The 20,646-nt window shown below is 42.4% G+C and overlaps 1 protein-coding gene and 1 long non-coding RNA gene across 4 annotated transcripts in view; one reads left to right on the plus strand and one right to left on the minus strand.

The window, feature by feature from the left end:
- The window catches only part of LOC134336133 (uncharacterized), an 83,051-nt gene extending 75,833 nt beyond the window's left edge, over positions 1 to 7,218 (plus strand). The window contains exon 5 of one of the 2 annotated variants that reach the window (XR_010015687.1): positions 7,143 to 7,218. This is a non-coding gene — a long non-coding RNA (uncharacterized LOC134336133). The remainder of the gene's footprint in view (positions 1 to 7,142) is intronic. The other variant, XR_010015686.1, reaches the window with a different exon arrangement.
- Positions 1 to 20,646, minus strand: part of ppp1r9ba (protein phosphatase 1, regulatory subunit 9Ba) — a 91,685-nt gene that overhangs the window by 61,915 nt on the left and 9,124 nt on the right. The gene's annotated exons all lie outside the window — the stretch shown is intronic.

The following is a 20,646-nucleotide window of genomic DNA, read 5'->3' on the forward strand; positions in this document are numbered from 1 at the left end:
TTGGTCCTGAAGTTTTCATACTCGGATTAAAAGTTATCGTTTTGTAAACCGGAGTGATCCTTGACTCAAACACCATATAAACAGTAAAATTCTACAGTAATGAACGCAGCTCTGCTCCTACCGCCTCGTGAAACGCTCGCATTGCAGACATTACACTTCACTGTTGGACTCTCCGTTTACGACACCTGCTTGACCGCTGACGTAAACGAAGGATCGGGTTTAGGATCGGGCTTAGTAAAGCCGATACCGATCAGTTAAAAAATGCCTTGATCGGCCCTGATTCCGATCTTTGAGATCGGATCGGGACATCCCTATAGATAATACAAAGGTTTTATGCTGTGTTTTAATCATAAAACGGTTCAAACTGCTGAGCCTTACAACAACTACAATGAACATCTCATAAACAGTCCTGGATTCCTCAATTCCCATATTTGACTAATCTGATTTGGTCAGTCTCACTTGGTTTCTTATTGTGGCTTTCTCGACACAATAAATTCCAACACGTGCAGGCGGGAGAAAGCGTTAATCTGTGAAAGATGAAGGAGCAAAAGAAAAACAAACCTTGTGTAATAACATGCAGATAGCGCAGCCATCTATACTCATGCTGGCTTACCGGGGGAGAAAACTCATCTCTCATCTGGCGCTCTGCACCCCCACTAATCCCAGACCGGCTGGTGGGTTTGAACAGGCTGCAGAAAACTCATTTCAGCACAAACGAAATAATGTGGCTCAGCGTGCAAAGGACTGACTATATTAGCAACCAATTTAAGGAAACATGACCAGAGTACTGTTTCCTAGGTGGAGGAGGGTAAAAACTAACATGCTACTGTGCTTACATGTACTCCAATCAAAAGTTAGGATCAGGTTTTAATTGTTTTCATCAGAATGACTTTGTTTACTTCCAACAATTGTATTTAATTTCATTTTACGGCATTCAGCAGACACAGTACTGTGATGGTACACTACCTAAGCAATTGAGGGTTCAGGGCCTTGCTCAAGGGCTCAACAATGGCAACCTGGCAGTGGTGGGGCTTGAACTGGCAACCTTCTGATTACTAGTCCAGTACCTTAACAACTTGACTATTGTGATCTGGTACATCCTGTTTGCTTTAATTATCCCTGAGATGTGTCTAGTATTCAACTGGTGTCCACCCACTGTAATTTTAATCGATTGGACATACACTAATCAGCCATAACATTAAAACCACCTCCTTGTTTCTACGCTCACTGTCCACTTACCATATAGAAACACTTTGTAGTTCTACAAGTACTGACTGTAGTCCATCTGTTTCTCTGCATGCTTTGTTAGCCCCCTTTCATACTGTTCTTTAATGGTCAGGACTCTCCCAGGACCACTACAGAGCAGGTATTATTTGGGTGGTGGATGATTTTCAACACTGCAGTAACACTGACATGGTGGTGGTGTGTTAGTGTGTGTTGTGCTGGTATGAGTGGATAAGACACAGCAATGCTGATGGAGTTGGGGCAGTCCTGACTGCATGGAACCCGGAGAACCCAGAGGAACCCACACAGACACCGCTTGAACATCAAACTCCACACAGAAAGGGCACTGGCTGTCCAACTGGGGAACAGAATCGTTTATCATTTTTTATACCACAGATAAACTTCATTCATAATTAAATAGATAAAATTACACTAAGGCCAAATTGTGATGGCTAGACGACTGGGTCAGAGCATCTCCGAAACTGCAGCTCTTGTGGGGTGTTCCCGGTCTGCAGTGGTCAGTATCTATAAACAGTGGTAAACCGGCGAAAGGGTCATGGACGTGGGCTAATTAATGCACGTGGGGAGCGAAGGCTGGCCTGTGTGGTCCGAGCCAACAGACGAGCTACTGTAGCTCAGATTGCTGAAGAAGTTAATGCTGGTTCTGATAGAAAGGTGTCAGAATACACAGCGCATCACAGTTTGTTGCGTATGGGGCTGCAAAGCCGCAGACCGGTCAGGGTGCCCATACCAGGATGCACTAGTGTGATGCTTTGGGCAATGTTCTGCTGGGAAACCTCGGGTCCTGCCATCCATGTGGATGTTACTTTGACACGTACCACCTATCTAAGCATTGTTGCAGACCATGTACATCCTTTATGAAAACAGCATTCCCTTTCAGCAGGATAATGCGCCCTGCCACAAAGGAATGGTTTGAGGAGCACAACGACGAGTTTGAGGTGTTGACTTGGCCTTCAAATTCCCCAGATCTCAATCCAATCGAGCGTCTGTGGGACGTGCTGGACAAACAAGTCCGATCCATGGAGGCCCCACCTCACAACTTAGAGGAGTTAAAGGATCTGCTGCTAACAATGATGTTATGCCTGATCGGTGTATATTACAATGGTCCGTAATTAAAAGTCTTTGACAATAATGACTCTGGAACCTGACTAATAATTGCAATTAACTTAATTTTGATTAGGTGGAGTGATTATAGTATAATTAATGCCTGCCTGAATTATGAATGAATGTTATATGTATGTAATACAGAAATAAAATGCTTGAAAATGAACAGGGAATTAAAGGATATAGGGTTTAGGAACACGAGAGACGGCGTTGGAGGCTGGAAGCTGAGCGAAAGGCAGAATACGTTCGAGAAGAGAGATATATTTAGAGAAGATTATAGTGAGTGTCTGGAAGAGGAGGCAGTCTGTGAGAGGTTGTTTGTGAGCCGAGTACTGAGAAAATGCGAGCGAGAGGAAGGAACACGAGGCGAGAACAGAGACTGCAGTGTGCCACAAGCCACCAGAAGACTGCTAAAGAGGCATGGGGGAGGAGGAAGGAATAAACGGCCATGCCGGACACTCCGGTGTGACCCAAGCAGCCTATTCACTACAGTAGCGAGGTTGAAATAGTGGGAATACCGCCCGTGGTGGTACTGCCCGCATTCTGATTTCAAGACGCCTGAAGTTGCCAGGCTGACTGACCGAAACACTAGACATACAGCAAAAAACATTAAAAAATAACACCTATTATCAGACCTAATTAAATTCCTTATCTAAAAGAGAGGCTTTGTCCTGTGTCCTCTTCTTAGCACCCATTCACAAAGAGCTCTCTAAGAGCCGTTGGGCCCCGAGTGGCATTCCTTCTTCAAAGCAACAACAGAAGCAGCCGTGGCTGGAAATAGACTGACATTTTCTACTGAAACTCATGGAAATCCAAGAATGTCGAGTCCTCGGAGAGTAGACATACACCGATCCGCCATAACATTAAAACCACCTCCTTGTTTCTACACACACTGTCCATTTTATCAGCTCCACTTACTGAATGTAGTTTATCCGTTTCTCTGCATGCTTTGTTACCCCATTTCATGCTGTTCTTCAATGGTCAGGACTCTCCCAGGACCACCACAGAGCAGGTATTATATAGGTGGTGGATCATTCTCAGCACTGCAGTGACATGGTGGTGATGTGTTAGTGTGTGTTTTTAAACACCTCACTGTCACTGCTGGACTGATAATAGTCCACCAACCAAAAATATCCAGTCAACAGCACCTCATGGGCAGCGTCCTGTGACCACTGATGAAGGTCTACAAGACGACCGACTCAAACAGCAGCAATAGATGAGCGATCGTCTCAGACTTTACATCTACAAGGTGGGCCGACTAGGTTGGAGCGTCTAATAGAGTGGACAGTGAGTGGACACCCATACCAGCTCAGACCAGCACAACACACACTAACACACCACCACCATAGGTATAAGTGTCACTGCAGTGCTGAGAATGATCCACCACCTAAATAATACCTGCTCTGTAGTGGTCCTGTGGGGGTCCTGACCATTGAAGAACTGGGTGAATGCAGGTTAACAAAGCATGCAGGGAAACAGATGGACTACAGTCAGTAATTGTAGAACAACAAAGTGCTCCTATATGGTAAGTGGAGCTGATAAAATGGACACTGATTGTAGAAACAAGGAGGTGGTTTTAATGCTATGGCTGATCAGTGTAGATAGATGGGTAGGTAGGTAGGTAGGTACTTTATCTACCATGCATCACCCATGGTAAACCATGAGAAATATTGGATCAGTTATTGTTGTGGCCATTTAAAGATGGACCCTTACTCTCATGCTGCATTTTGTGTTAACTTGGGTTGTTATAATAAAGTGATAAACTGTAAGAAATCAGTAGGTGTGTGAAACAGACAGGCTGTGTTTTGGGTGAGGAAGCCCTGAAATGGGTTGATGCGATGGTCGGACTAGTATTACTGCCTTGCGCACCATGTCTCCAGGGTAAAGAGGTTGAAGAAAACAAAATAAAAAAGAAGGAAAAGAATGGCACTGTATGTCTTGAAGATGCTCATGGTGATATAAAGCATATAAACTGTTGTATCTAGCTTTGATAAAATACCGGATGTGGGTCTCTCTCTGTCAGAATGCGATTACGACCTCTGCCGGCTGATTAGAGGCGCCTGCACAAGAGATGAGGAAGAGTGCCCTTAGGGTGGGTCTCTCCGCATGCAACGCTAGGTGGCGCCACACTCATCGATGTGTGGGTGGCAAAAATGCATCCGGCTGCTGCTCATGTTTCGGAGGGGATATGGGTTAGCTTCGATCTCCTCGGTCGGGGCAGGGTTCGACATAGACAGAGAGGAAGCACGATGCAAATTGGATAATTGGATGCGCTAAAGGGGGAGAAAAAAGGGAAAAAAAACTTGTGAACTGATGAACCTTCTTGTGTGTAATGAGTAACCACCGTTCCTGTCATGAATGTAACCAAAGTGTAAAACATGACGTTAAAATCAAACAGTAGCTCTTCTATGGGATCTGACCAGGCAGGCTAGCCTTCACTTCCCATGTGCATCAGTGCATGAGTCTATACCTACAGTTACCTACAATGTGTAGGTCAGTTTTTATGCTAACAGCATTTCAAAGCAGTAAAATGTGTGTGGTATTAATCAAAGCTTAGAAAAGCATAGTTTGTGTGTTGAATTATTGTCTTGCAATGAGCACCGGAATTGGTGTGGTATTTCTGTACCCCTTATAGAGGTACAAACACATTGCTTATGAAATAAAAGCTTAGTAAAATCAGCGGGAGGAAGAGAAAGCAAAATGTGTTGGTTATTTATAGATCAGATTATGAGAAGAGAGAGAACCCACTAGTCTGGTGGTTACTGTGTCTTCCTGCTTCTAGTCTAGCTGTTTCTTTTACGACTGTATTTAATAGTTTCCCACCTGTGTAGGCTGAATATGGACACCAAACGTATCCCATAAAAGTACATTATTACACTGCAAAAAATGATTTTTTTGGCTTAGTAAATAGAGTGAAGATTTTTAAAGTACTTTATACAAGAATATTCTAGTACAGTCTTGCTACTTAAGAATGTCACATATAATTTAGTGTTACTTGGTGTTTCTTTGTAACTATTTGTAATCAAATACATTAGTAAATTTTATTCTAAATACCAAGTAAAATTAACTATGTTTTTTATTTCTTGGATTGAAGCAAAGCAAAACTTCTAGTAAATATTACTATATGTTCTAGGGATGCACCGATCCAACTTTTTCAGTTCCGATACCGATCCGATACATATACTTTGCATATCGGCCGATACCCGATACCGATCCGATACCATTGTTGAATTAATAAACCGTATACTTTATCATGTGGGAAAGACTTAAGGCATCAGGATTGACTTAAACATTACTAAGTTTGCAAAACAAAATATAATTAACACAGATATAAATGTACTGAACTGCTATTTATTTGTCAATGAAATAATAAACAATATTTCAGTGTTATTTTCACTCAACGAGTAAGCATCCGACGCTGCCTTGGTGACCAAAGCAATATCAGCATTCATTGCAGAAAAATAAACATGGCTGACGGGGCGGAGAAACGAATGGAGTTATTATCAAACATAAATAAAATATTACTGATTTTTAACTTGTATAAACTTGTACCGAGTGTTTTTATTTGCAAGTTCGAGCTTGTCAGGAAATGTAACCGTTATCGGTACATGAAGGGAAATGTTATATTGACGTTAGCGTTAGCGCTGTGCTACCTCAGTTCATTGTTTTTAATGCTAAATGCTAAACCCGATGGAATCGCTGTGTAAGTAGCGCGTTCGAATAACCTGACTTATGAGTTGATGACTTATTAGAATCCTCTCTACTGAGGCAGCCGCTTATGTAGACAGTAAGACAGCGAGGCAGCTCCTTAGGTTTTCGAACACACCCAAAATGTGGCTGCTGACAATGAGAAAAACAGTAGTAGCTTAAATAACTTTTTCAAATAAACTTATCCGTAAATATTTAGTGCAAACAGTAATTCAAAATAAAATATAGCAGCTAAACATGAGTAATAAACATGTTGCCATAGAACTTGTTAGCATAGCAAGCATGAAATACCTCCATGCAGCTGACTCTTTGGCTCGCTCCATGTTGCTGTTTTTGTTTGTGTTACACGCCATACATCAGCAGCGCGTCCTGTATGGGCTTAGCATGCGTCGCAAACGAACTAAAGTGAACGTATATCGGCCCCATGGATCGGCCTGATTATCCGATGTCCGATCCATCTCATTTTGGTAATATCGGGACCGATATCCGATCTTAATATCGGATCGGTGCATCCCTAATATGTTCCACGCATGCGCATTGCCTGGCAAGTCCGGACATGTTTCACACACGGAGTGCAAAACGAGCTGCTGATTTTTGAATCTTCTCAAGTCTTCTCACCACAAAGTTTTTTGGTTGTTGAGGACATACTTTGGGACTGTTTTATGGTAAGTTGTCATTTTTAAAGAAATTATATTACCGTGCCAGTTAATATTATAAATATTTAAAATTTGTTTAACTTTCTACACTATTGACTCCAAATTAGCGTCTGTTAGCATGGCAGAATTAATGTTATGTAGTTCTATTAATCGTGATAACATGTTCTGTTTAATGTATGTGGGCTTAAAACGTTGGTTCTAAAATTGTTCTTTTGTCTCATGATTATGAAAGCCTGTTTTGCTACTTAAATAATAAATCTGTCTGAGGCTGTAGTCCCGGGTCTTTCAAATACAAATGTGCATTATTAGGCGACCTGTGAGCAAACCTTGAGAAAGTAAAATTAAATTATAATATGTAACATAACATTCTGAGGTGTACATAAACTTTATAATTACTAATTTATGTTATTTTTTTAATCTTTGTCTTAGGTGAAAGATGACTTCAGGAGGAGAACTACAGTCAGTCCACCAATTAATTGAGCAAAACAAATAAAAAAGTTTGACAAAAAATGTTGTCTGTTATAGTGGCTTTTGTATATGGTAATCATTGATGTTAAATTGAATAATGTAACATTATTTGGCATTTTATAATATAGCATTTTAATAATATATAGAATAGAATTGTGAGTAACTTTTACTTGAATATATGGTCTGTTAAATTTACTAGCGGTTTGTACGTGGAAAAACTTTCCTAAGTTTTTTTAAGCAAATCTTACTCCACATTTTTGGCAGTGTAGTTACACTGATTACACCAGGTTTGCACATGCTATGTTCTATCGTTACCCAAAACCTGTCCCAACAAGATGTCCATAAAATGAACGTTTAGACAGCTAGAAAAAGTTTGAAAAATCTACCTCATGTTCTCCTGTCTTGTGACATCATAAGATTTTATATCAAGGTAATTCAATCCTGAACTTTGAAATGTAATAAAATCCTTGTGGAAATGAGTAGTAGATTCATTACAATTGCGTCACGCTTCCTCTCCACCAATGCCGATCCCTGCTCTGACTGAGGGGAACGAAGCTAACCCACGCCCTCCTCCGACACGTGGGCAGCATGCCGTATGCATCTTATCACCTACGCTTTGACGAGTGCAGTGCAGCTCAGCGTCGTGTACGGAGAGACACACCCTGAGAGCACTCTTTTCTCATCTCTGTTCAGGCGCCATCAATCAGCCAGCAGATTGCACCAGTCGTAATTGCACCAATCATGAGAGAGAGAGACCCTATTCGGCTTAGTCCCAATCGTTGTTCATGTGGCCGCTCAGCCTTAGATGTATACGATGTATTCGAGATCCCAGCTCTGGCATGTGCTGATAAATTGTGACCTGTGACACCATATAATCCATATAATCAGTTGGGAGTTTTCCAAAATCAGGACTTTGACATCTTGGACATATTGTCCAACCAATTGCTAATGTAACCGAGCATCCTTAGAAGTTTGCTATATATATATATATATATATATATATATATATATATATATATATATATATATATATATATATATATACATACATACAGGGGTTGGACAAAATAACTGAAACACCTGGTTTTAGACCACAATAATTTATTAGTATGGTTAGGGCCTCCTTTTGCGGCCAATACAGCATCAATTCGTCTTGGAAATGACATATACAAGTCCTGCACAGTGGTCAGAGGGATTTTAAGCCATTCTTCTTGCAGGATAGTGGCCAGGTCACTACGTGATGCTGGTGGAGGAAAACGTTTCCTGACTCGCTTCTCCAAAACACCCCAAAGTGGCTCAATAATATTTAGATCTGGTGACTGTGCAGGCCATGGGAGAAGTTCAACTTCACTTTCATGTTCATCAAACCAATCTTTCACCAGTCTTGCTGTGTGTATTGGTGCATTGTCATCCTGATACACAGCACCGCCATTGGATGCACATGGTCCTCCAGAATGGTTCGGTAGTCCTTGGCAGTGACGCGCCCATCTAGCACAAGTATTGGGCCAAGGGAATGCCATGATATGGCAGCCCAAACCATCACTGATCCACCCCCATGCTTCACTCTGGGCATGCAACAGTCTGGGTGGTACGCTTCTTTGGGGCTTCTCCACACCGTAACTCTCCCGGATGTGGGGAAAACAGTAAAGGTGGACTCATCAGAGAACAATACATGTTTCACATTGTCCACAGCCCAAGATTTGCGCTCCTTGCACCATTGAAACCGACGTTTGGCATTGGCACGAGTGACCAAAGGTTTGGCTATAGCAGCCCGGCCGTGTATATCGACCCTGTGGAGCTCCCGACGGACAGTTCTGGTGGAAACAGGAGAGTCCAGGTGCACATTTAATTCTGCCGTGATTTGGGCAGCCGTGGTTTTATGTTTTTTGGATACAATCCGGGTTAGCACCCGAACATCCCTTTCAGACAGCTTCCTCTTGCGTCCACAGTTAATCCTGTTGGATGTGGTTTGTCCTTCTTGGTGGTATGCTGACATTACCCTGGATACCGTGGCTCTTGATACATCACAAAGACTTGCTGTCTTGGTCACAGATGCGCCAGCAAGACGTGCACCAACAATTTGTCCTCTTTTGAACTCTGGTATGTCACCCATAATGTTGTGTGCATTGCAATATTTTGAGCAAAACTGTGCTCTTACCCTGCTAATTGAACCTTCACACTCTGCTCTTACTGGTGCAATGTGCAATTAATGAAGATTGGCCACCAGACTGGTCCAATTTAGCCATGAAACCTCCCACACTAAAATGACAGGTGTTTCAGTTATTTTGTCCAACCCCAGTATATACTGTATATATACTATATATATAGAGCAAACTTCTAAGGATGTTATATAAAAATGTATTTTCTCCCGACTTTTAGCGTATCCAATTACCCAGTTGCATTACGCTTCCTCTCTACTGATGCCGATCCCCGCCCTGGTTGAGGAAAGCGAGACTGACACGCCCCCTCCGACACATGTGCAGTAGCCGACTGCATCTTTTCACCTGCACTAGGCAAGTTCATATGTGGATCAGCTTTGTGTACGAAGAGCCACACCCTGATTAACGCATTATACATCGACTCTGCACAGGTGCCATCAATCAGCCAGCAGCGGTCGCACTTGCATCAGTTACGAGAGAGTCCCTATCTGGCTCCCACCCTGTATGAACGACAGCCAATCGTTGTTTATGTAGCCGCTCAGCCCAGCCGGATGGCAGAGCCGAGTTTCGAACCGAGCGTGTTATACCACTGTGCCGTGGGAGCGCTGGCCATGTGATTTTACTGGCTTGATCTTTTACAATTACATTTTCGGCATTTAGCAGACGCTTTTATCCAAAGCAACTTACAGTATACCTACAGTCTAAGCAATTGAGGGTTAAGGGCTTTGCTCAAGGGCCCAACAGTGGCAACCTGTATATGTAAAAAGTGTATGGAATATAAGACGTAATATGTTAATGTAACAAACTTTTCTGTGGTGTAGTGTTACATATTGAGTGCATTTTGTCCCTTTGGTGATTTCATAATCAATGGAAAAATTTGCTTCTCTACACACGTGATCATCTGTAGTCTGTGCTGCACCTCAAAAGATGTTGTAGTTGTAGTTGTTGGGTTTGAACCAGCAATGTTCTACTTACTAGTCCTACAACTACAACATCTTTTGAGGTGCAGCACAGACTACAGATGATCACGTGTGTAGAGAAGCACACTTTTCCACTGATTATGAATCTCCAACGGGACAAAATACACTCAATATGTAACACTACACCACAGAAAAGTCTGCTACATTAACATATTACGCCTTATATTTCATACACTACACGCTAAACACAAACCTTACATTTTAAATTTCACAGCAAACTGCCTATTTTATGGTAAGCGGCTCATTTTACGGCCCTTGACATGATTTTCACGACTGTGAATGAGGTAGGGCATTATAAATAACAGTAAGACCATCTGTAACCACAGGGAATCTTTCCTGTGCTTAAAAAGAGAGATGAATCTTTCATACAGTCATACACTGCAGTTGTTAAGCATCCCATCATATCCCGTGCTGCCTGTCGTGCGTTTAAAGGCTGTGCACAGCAAAATGAGGCCATACATCAATCAATAAGTACACTCGAAACCCTTCCCCCTCTCAGTTCGGTGAATAATCGCTGTGCATGCACATCACTACTGCTTGTAAAATGTGAGCTGTGGATCAAGGGTATCCACATAGTCTAAATGTTCAGTGTTTTACTTACTCATTTTCTTAACCGCTTATCCAATCAGGGTCGCAGGGGTGCTGGAGCCTATCTCAGCTTTTCAATGGGCACAAGGGACACAGTAACACCCAGTCGGGTGCCAGTCCATCGCAGGGCAGACACACACACACACATTCACCTATAGGGCAATTCACCGTCTCCAATTAACCTGACTGCATGTCTTTGGACTGTGGGAGGAAACCGGAGCTCCCGGAGGAAACCCACACAGACACGGGGAGAACATGCAAGCTCCACACAGAAAGAACCCGGACCGCCAAACCTGGGGATCAAACCCAGGACCTTCTTGCTGTGAGGAAATACAATCATGAATGATAAATAAATGATATTTATGACCACAGTAAAAACAGCAACAACCACTGAGTGTAAAAAGAAACTGAGTGAATAAGCACAGACTGTATTACAGAAACTATGACGTCCTTTCGTCATAAAAAATAATCAGTTAATATTATAAAGACATGTAAGGTTTAACATTTGTTTATTACAAGTAAGGCCTTACCTAATTCTCGGCAGTGAAAATCGCACCATGAGCCGTGAAATGAGCCGTTTCCTGTGTGATATGCAATTTGCTGTGAAATTTTAAGCTTTGTGTTTAGCAATTTAACATTTTTCCTTAATGCAGCGTTTAAGTGCCTCACGTTGACTGGTTAATTTGCACCATGAGGCGGTTCTAGCAATCCTACGCAGTGTTGCCAACTTAGCGACTTTGTCGCTATATTAAGCAAGTTTTCAGACCCCCTAGTGACTTTTTTTCAAAAAAGCGACTAGCGACAAATCTAGCGACTTTTTCTGGTGTTGTTGGAGACTTTTGGAGACGTGAAAACACACATTGTTCTGCAGTTACTGTCCTCAGTGAGCAGCGAGTCCTGCCGTGAGCCCCTCCGCCGTCTCAAAGCACTCACGGGCGGTCAGTATCACAGTCCGTGTTGCCAGATTGGGCGGTTTTCCACCAAAATGGGCGGATTTTGTTGGAAACTGGCAGGGAAAAAGAATTTGGCAGGTGGACAAATTTTGGGCTGGTTTATAATCATTTTGGCGGCTTAAAATGTAAATAAAAAACTATTGCTTTCTAAAGCATGTGGAATATAAATAGGTCTACCTTCTCCTACCACATCCAACCGGTTGTCAAAAGTGAAATGCTAAACATCCTCTGCTTATCCTGTGTTTTAGGAATTTTTTCATTCATTTTGACTGAAAATTATTGTCGCAATCTGGCAACCCGGCCCAGAGTAGCTCAGTGTTGTCTTAAAAAACAACAACAAACCCCTAATCGACAGAAGAAAGTTCATTTGTAGTTCTAAACATATTTAGGGTGTTTTTACCCACTTTTTGTCTCTCCCACGATGTTATGCCTCTATTTTACAGCGTCAATTACACGCAAATGAACCTTATGCAAATTAGGCGATGACGTCATTTAGCGACTTCTAGCGACTTTTAGGACAGCCAATAGCTACTTTCCTTACTGAGGAGTTGGCAACACTGATCCTACGGCAATTCAGTTAGCAATTGCTTATGCCAAGTTCACACTACACGGCTTTCCAAGTCGTAAGGTCGCTGTACAGTTCGCACTACACGACTGATCGGCGATAGGGGGTTTCACACCACACCATCTACCACCAGCTTCTCTGGTCTCCCAAACTACGTTTTGTCACGAAAACAAACGCGAGAAGTGACGAGGGGTTTAATGATATCACATCCAAAAATGCACGTCAACAAGTAGCGAGCGATCAAAGCTTGTGCGCTGATGTGCAGCGTAAAAACGAAGAGGGAAAATAAATGAATCTAAGTGGATTTGGCTATGTGAATATCATGGATTGTTCTATAGTGAGTTGGAGGTTAATAAATATTTTTGCAATGCAGTGTTGGTGGTGTTTTGTAGAGAACGATCAGGTCAGAAATACTGTAAAACTTATGTGTGCCGATGTATTCTGATATAAACTATATTATGCCTCTGTCCCACCTTTTTACAACTCCTCCCCTGCGTTTCCCCTCACCCCGTATCTTGCGTTCTGATTGGCTGTTCGACATGGCACTCATTGCCAGTTGTGCAACTCAGATTCAGATATCTGACATGCTAGAAATCTCGATTCGGTCGCCGATCGAGTTGTCGAGTAGTTCACACACAGCGATTGAGAGCCGACTTCCGATCGCCGAGCGAACGCCGAGTTGCTCCCGAGCCGGCAAATCTAGCGCCGACCAGTCTCCGAGTGAAACTCAGGGCAAAAATCGTGTAGGGTGAACCAGGCATTAGTCAAAATGCCACCCCACAAGAGCTGCAGTTTTGGAGGTGCTCTAAACAAGTCGTCTAGCCGTCACAATTCGGTCCTTGTCAAACTCGCTCGAATCCTTACGCTTGCCCATTTTTCCCCTCTTCTAACACATCAACTTTGAGGGTAGAATGTTCACTTGCTGCCTAATATATCCCACCCACTAACAGGTGCCGTGATGAAGAGATAATCAGTGTTATTCACTCCACCTGTCAGTGGTCATAATGTTATGCTTGGTCGATGTATATTTCCAAGTGAAACAGAACTAGGCAGCTTGGATAGCTTGCAAATTAATGTAGGTTGGGTGGCTAGCTCAAATCCTCAGCTCACAGCATAGACATAGTGTAAAATATATTACTGAATATGAGATAGCGAGTGCCTGTGCTCCGAAGTCACTAGGAGCAATTCAAGAAACAGGTGATCATAAACCAAAATCATATGCAAACATCCAGCTAAAATGTCAGAGCACATCAACATAACAGAGTTTAGCATTTATTCATATATAATGTATTTCACCATGTATATAATGAAGGTTTTGAGTACTATAAGCTTTGCTTGGCCCCACAAAATGACACAATATACACTACTCACAAAAAGTTAGGGATACCTATTAGGGTTGGGCGATATTGCCGATTTTCATACCGTCTTCAAAAAATACCGCGGTATACGGTATTACCGCGTAGGGGGAGGGGGCGTGTCTGTCAGTTAGTGATGAGTTGTTCGCGAACGATCAGATTCTATTGAACGGCTCTTTGAAATGAACTAAAGGAACCCGAGTCGCGTGTTCGAAAAGCTAGGGAGCTCTCTACATATATTTTTATTTTAGAATGACTGATTAATTCCGTCTACTGATACGAAGCGGAGTGGGTGAAATACAGCCGATTAGAACTGCGCAGTTATCACGGGGAGCGACACACACACATACATACACACACACACACACACACACACACACACAGATAAAGAGAGTGCTAGTAGTATTATGACAAATAATTGAGAAAAAACTCGTTTAATGATGTTAAATCTGATTGGTTCATGGCGTGTATGTTTTAAAGCAGAAACAAACACAGGCACAAACACATCTCTGCACAAGAGAGGATTTTTATGAAACTTAATGCAATGCAACCAGTCTCTCTTTCCTGTAGTTTCCTTTCAAAATAAATCTTTTTTCTCATTGAAGTGTTGTTTGAATTATGCCTACATTTAAGGCAAGGTAGCAAAATGTTCATGATCGTTCATCATTGATATTAATATCGTCTTATACTAAGCTAACAGTTAGCATTTTGCCATTCAAACCAATGGGATGGGATAGCACAGTGTGCTAGCATGTCAACTCACAAGCTCGATTTTGCAAATAAAAACACGTGTGCAAGTTTATACAAGTTCAATAATCATTTATTTACGTTTGAAAATAATTCCGTTTCTCCGCACCGTCAGCCATGTTTTAAGCCAAGGACACTTCCGATGCGCACTCGTTCTTGAAATGTTAAGATACCGAACTACAGCTTATTAAGGCATCTAAGGTTTCAAACAGCCTCCTTCTCGGGAGCGCGCATAGGATGACGTAAAACTAGTTTTTGTGTTATCGCCTCAGTGATCACCTCCACAACCAATCAGTGAGCTCCAAGCGCCTACCCCTCCCACCCCTCCCTTACTGTGGATGCGCGCATGTCCTAAAGTCTCCGTTTTTAAGGTAAACCCGAAGCAGAAATTTGGTGCTTCACATTTTTTTAAAATACCGTCATCATTTTTAAATACCGCGGTATACCGTCATACCGTCATACCGCCCAACCCTAATACCTATAGGGTTGGGCGGTATGACGGTATTGCGGTATACCGCGGTATTTAAAAATGTTGACGGTATTTAAAAATGTTGACGGTATTTAAAAATGTTGACGGTATTTAAAAATGGTGACGGTATTTTAAAAATGTGAAGCGCCAAATTTCTGCTTCAGGTCTACCCTGAAAACGGAGACTTTAAGACCATCGCGCATCCACAGAAAAGGGAGTGGTGGGCGGTTGGAGCTCACTGATTGGTTGTGGGGGTGCTCACTGTTTGAGGTGATCACACAAAAGCTGGGGAGCTCTCTACATGGGGTGTGTTCAAACACCTAGTGAGCTGCCTTGCTGTCTTACTGCCTAAATAGGCAGCTGCCTCAGTAGAGAGGATTCTAATAAGTCAATGACTTATAAGGCGGGTTATTCGAACGCGCTACTTAGACAGCGATTCCATCGGGTTTTGCTTGCTAAGCTAACAGTTAGCATCTTGCCATTCAAAACCATGGGATGGGGTGGCACAACGCGCTAGCATGTCAATATAACATCTCTTACCCCTTTTCCACCGGCGCGGCACGGAGCCCGTTCCGGTTCCCGAACTTGACTTTGAACCGGTTCCGCGTGTTTCCACCGGAAAAAAGAGGTTCCAGACCGCGAACTAGCGGGCCAATCTGGCACCACAGAATACTTGGTTTTTTAGCCCGAACCGTGACGTCCGTCAGTTGGCGTGTCATGTTGTACAGCATAGCACGTTAGCAACAATGCCGTCAGCTGGGGTCTCGTATGGAGCTTAACGCTGCATTTTTATCTTTTAAACTTCACCTGATTACATTTTGAGCCAGTTTGCCGGTGATATTTTTAAAGTGCCGTTAAAAAAGTGAATTGTGTGATATTACGAGATAAAAGTGACCCGGACAGAACGAACACCGCTTAACGTGAAAAATAAAGCGTGAAGCTTTTTCATCTCCCCGAGCTGTATAAACACACGTGAAGTAAATCCAGCTAAACACAGATACATGTTTTATTTTAGAGTGGATTTGATGGTTATTTCACACAGATGTTTGTTCGTATTGTGGAACTTTAGTGATGTTTCACCGCTTAAGCTGAGCGCTGAGCAAATCGGCTATTTGTGCCGAGAGTCGCGGTGAAACCGAAGCGCAAAACGGTTCTCACGTTAATAAACTAAATTAAACAACAACTGAGACAAACAAGTCACGTCTTCTTATCAGCGATAGTTAGATCGATGCTTTTTACATAAAAACAAACATCTGTAACAGCAGCACAAATGCTCGCACATAATCCACACACTCCACCATGTTAATACTGCTCTTAACTCTTAGTAAGTAACGCCCACTGTTGATGACGCTGCTTGGTTCTCAAAAACTGGTGGAAACGCGCGTCGGTTCTCTACAGAACACCAAGGTTCAGAGAAACCTGAACAGAACCGGTTCAAGAACCATGTTTTTTTTGGTGGAAAAGGGGTATCTGTGTACCGAATACGGTTACATTCACTGACAAGCCTGAACTTGCAAAAAAAAAACACACTTGTGCAAGTTTATACAATATAATATTATCTGTGTGTGTGTGTGTGTGTCGCGCTCACAGTTCGCGATACTAAAAGTGTTTCGGATTTGAATTCCGACAATAAACAGCTTTTATTATGACTGATTAATTCCCTGTGCTGATGTGAAGCAGAACGGCTCAAAAATGAAAACATGTATATAACGGCTCGGTTCATCTGAAAGAGCCGTTCAATAGAATCGGATTGCTCGCGAACGACCCATTACTAACAGAGAGACGTCCGCATCCCTCATGCCCCCCCCCCGCGGTAACACCGTACACCGCGGTATTTTCTGAAGACAGTATGACGGTATGAAAATCGGCAATACCGCCCAACCCTAGATACCTAAAATGCACTCTAACCTTTACAGGTGAACTTCTCTAAACTTTTAAATGCACATGTCCAACTGTTCAATGTTTCAGTACTTTATGCACAACTTGCTGTTCTCTAACAAGGAGCTTAACGTCAAAATTCACAACAGGTGTTTGATCCATGAATCGACCGATAAAATTCCTGGTTCAATTAGAATTGGCCACTGCGAGGCTTCAAACAGGATGTTCTCAGGTGGAAGTGGCCACTGAGCTTAGAGTGTCACAGATACCCCTTTTCCACCAAAAAAAACATGGTTCTTGAACCGGTTCTGTTCAGGTTTCTCTGAACTTTGGTGTTCTGTTCAGGTTTCTCTGAACCTTGGTGTTCTGTTCAGGTTTCTCTGAACCTTGGTGTTCTGTTCAGGTTTCTCTGAACTTTGGTGTTCTGTTCAGGTTTCTCTGAACCTTGGTGTTCTGTTCAGGTTTCTCTGAACTTTGGTGTTCTGTTCAGGTTTCTCTGAACCTTGGTGTTCTGTTCAGGTTTCTCTGAACTTTGGTGTTCTGTTCAGGTTTCTCTGAACTTTGGTGTTCTGTTCAGGTTTCTCTGAACCTTGGTGTTCTGTTCAGGTTTCTCTGAACTTTGGTGTTCTGTTCAGGTTTCTCTGAACTTTGGTGTTCTGTTCAGGTTTCTCTGAACCTTGGTGTTCTGTTCAGGTTTCTCTGAACTTTGGTGTTCTGTTCAGGTTTCTCTGAACCTTGGTGTTCTGTTCAGGTTTCTCTGAACCTTGGTGTTCTGTTCAGGTTTCTCTGAACCTTGGTGTTCTGTTCAGGTTTCTCTGAACCTTGGTGTTCTGTTCAGGTTTCTCTGAACTTTGGTGTTCTGTTCAGGTTTCTCTGAACTTTGGTGTTCTGTTCAGGTTTCTCTGAACCTTGGTGTTCTGTTCAGGTTTCTCTGAACCTTGGTGTTCTGTTCAGGTTTCTCTGAACCTTGGTGTTCTGTAGTGAACCGACCCGCGTTTCCACCAGTTTTTGAGAACCAAGCCTGCGTCATCAAAGGTGGGCGTTACTTAACGAAAGTTAAGAGTAGTAACATCATGGCGGAGTGTGCAGATTATGTGCGAGCATTTGTGCTGCTGTTACAGATGTTCGTTTTTATGTAAAAAGCATCGATCTAACAATCGGTGATAAGAAGACTTAGACGTGGCCGCTCAGGTGGCGCAGCGGTAAAGTACGCTAGCTCACCAGAGTTGGGTTTCTAGATGCATCGTATCGAAACTCAGCTCTGCCTTTCCGACTGGGTTGGGCGGCAGTATGAACAACGTTTGGCTGTTGTTCAGGGGCTTAGGGGTAGAGTCGGAGCATAGGTCCTCATAACTGGTACGACTGCGGCCCCTGCTGGTTGACTGACGGCGCCTGCACAGGGCTGAGGAATAACATTGAGGGGGGTGTGACCCTCCGTGCGCAGTGTCTCTCGGTGTATGCTGTGAAGGGCCGGACCAATAAGGTGAACTAAATTCTGCTCAATATTAATTTTATCTCTTTATTTACATTTTCAGCATTTAGCAGACGCCTTTATCCAAAGTGACTTAAAATAAAGTTACAATATACAGTCTGAGCAATTGAGGGTTAAGGGCCAGCAGCAACCTGGCGGTGGTGGGGCTTGAACAAGCGACCTTCTGGTTAGTAGTCCAGTACCTTAAGCACTAGGCTACAACTGCTCACTCTTTATTAATGGTAACCCGTTTGTAACTCAAGGTAGGGCTGGGCGATTTTGCCCCCCAAAAAAATCTCGATTATTTAAAAATTATAACCGATTGTCGATTACGATTTCGATTTTTTTTGTTCTTGTATAATGCAATTGAAATAAGACTCAGATTACTTTTTTTTGCATTGTAAATTAAAATGACTGCAGAAGTGCAAAAATAGTACCACCACCACCTATAATTATCCTTTTAAGGATCTAAAAATTTATAACAATAACGATCACAATAATTAAAAACAAGTTGGAAATCTGAATTATCTATATGCTTTATAAGAATAGCTCACAAACAACTCTTTTTTTTTTAAATAATGTGCAGCAAAACCTTACATTAGGAAAAGGACTAAAAAAAAGTTCTTTACAGGTTTCTTAAAAGAAACACGAGTCTGTGCTGTGCTGTTTCCACCACTGAGTGAGTCTGTATCAGTATCTATACTGGGGGAGGGGGGGTGAAGTAATCACTCAGCTCAGCTTTGATTTTGTCCTCTTGTGATTGGGGGGTGGATGGAGGGGGCACGTTCTGCTTCTAACTATATAGACTACAACTCCCATGTTTCCACGGACCGTCACATGTCCCCGGTCAGCCAATCCGCGCCGGAGTTTTGATTCAGTTCAGCGGTGTTCGATTCAGTGAATCTTAATTAAACTCTTCTGTTTGTGTCTCGTTTTACCGATCGTGTTTACGCTCCTTATTTCTGAATCTAACCGTTACCGTGTATAACCCTTGTTGTCTTCCGTTTACTGTTTTAGTTTATCCTCTGGTTTTGGACTCTGACCTGGTTTTGTACACTGTTTTTGCCTTTTTATATTAAACTTTCCCTGATTTATATTCCGCGAGCGTCTGGTCAGTTTCTGCCTCGTGTCATGTTGGTATTTTAGTAAAAATATAAAGTATGTAAACAATCGCGATTGTCACATTCTAACATCGGGTGAAAACGTTCATTCTGATTAACCGAATTAATCGTGAAAATCGCCCAGCCCTAACTCAAGGGTCTACTATACAGTATATGGAAAATCCATACCGTACGAGGAATCAAAGCCCGTAAACCGAACGTACCATCATACCGCCCAGCTTTAAATGAGATATTTCTCAGCAACTAGCTTTGTCAGATTAGCACTGCCCGTTATTACTGTTGGTTTCCAACTTCCCCTGTTGTTGTGGTGGACAGCTAAAACCACCTACACTTCTGAAAAACTGTACACGTTCTGGGACACAAACAAAAGGACAGGTAACACTTGCTCTGTTAAGCTGACCACCTCCTTCCCTGTAGCTGCTGGACCCCTTACTGTGTTTGAAAGGCTATCATAGACCGCCCAGGCTGACTGGATTCAGGAAGCACTTCATATCAAGTCCGACCACAAAGCTGGACATGCGGTGAAGCTTGCCGCGAGAAAACGAGCAAACAATAACACGAATAAAGCAAAGCAAAGACAAAAAGTCTTTGTCTTTTCGTTCGATAAGTTGCTTCCAGCTGTATCATTAGCAGCTGCTGTGTTATTTGTAACTGCAAAGCTCTCAAAAATAGAGAATGAAATTCTATAAAAAAGGACAAACCAGACATAAGCCATCCACCCCGTTGTTCGAACCGTTTTCATTTGTCCCACAGTGGTCATGTTAGGAAAAGTAAATCTAGATCACTGTGTGAAGAGTGACTACACACCCTGTAATCAGTGTGTATGGCATCACAAAGACAAACAAAAGTCTCACAGAAAATTAATGGTGTGTGGATGGTACAGCCTGAGCGTCAGTTTAACTTGGGTTTTTACTCCATACAACAGTCACTATAGTATGAAGTCTTCTTTATAACTCTTGGTTTAATCCACTGTAGAGGGTTTAATACTACATGCCTTTATATGATGGTGCATTGACAAAAGTCCTTTTCATACGATTCTTTTGAGAATTCTATTGACACAAATGTGAGGGCACTGGGGTACCGAGACTACAGTACAGTACTGACTGCCTGGGGACAAGACAGTCTTGTTTTTTTTTTCACTATGGAATATTTAAAACCAAAACTAGTCTATGCAGATTT

The sequence above is a fragment of the Trichomycterus rosablanca genome, chromosome 22, assembly GCF_030014385.1.
Source record: "Trichomycterus rosablanca isolate fTriRos1 chromosome 22, fTriRos1.hap1, whole genome shotgun sequence".
Classification (NCBI taxonomy): domain Eukaryota; kingdom Metazoa; phylum Chordata; class Actinopteri; order Siluriformes; family Trichomycteridae; genus Trichomycterus; species Trichomycterus rosablanca.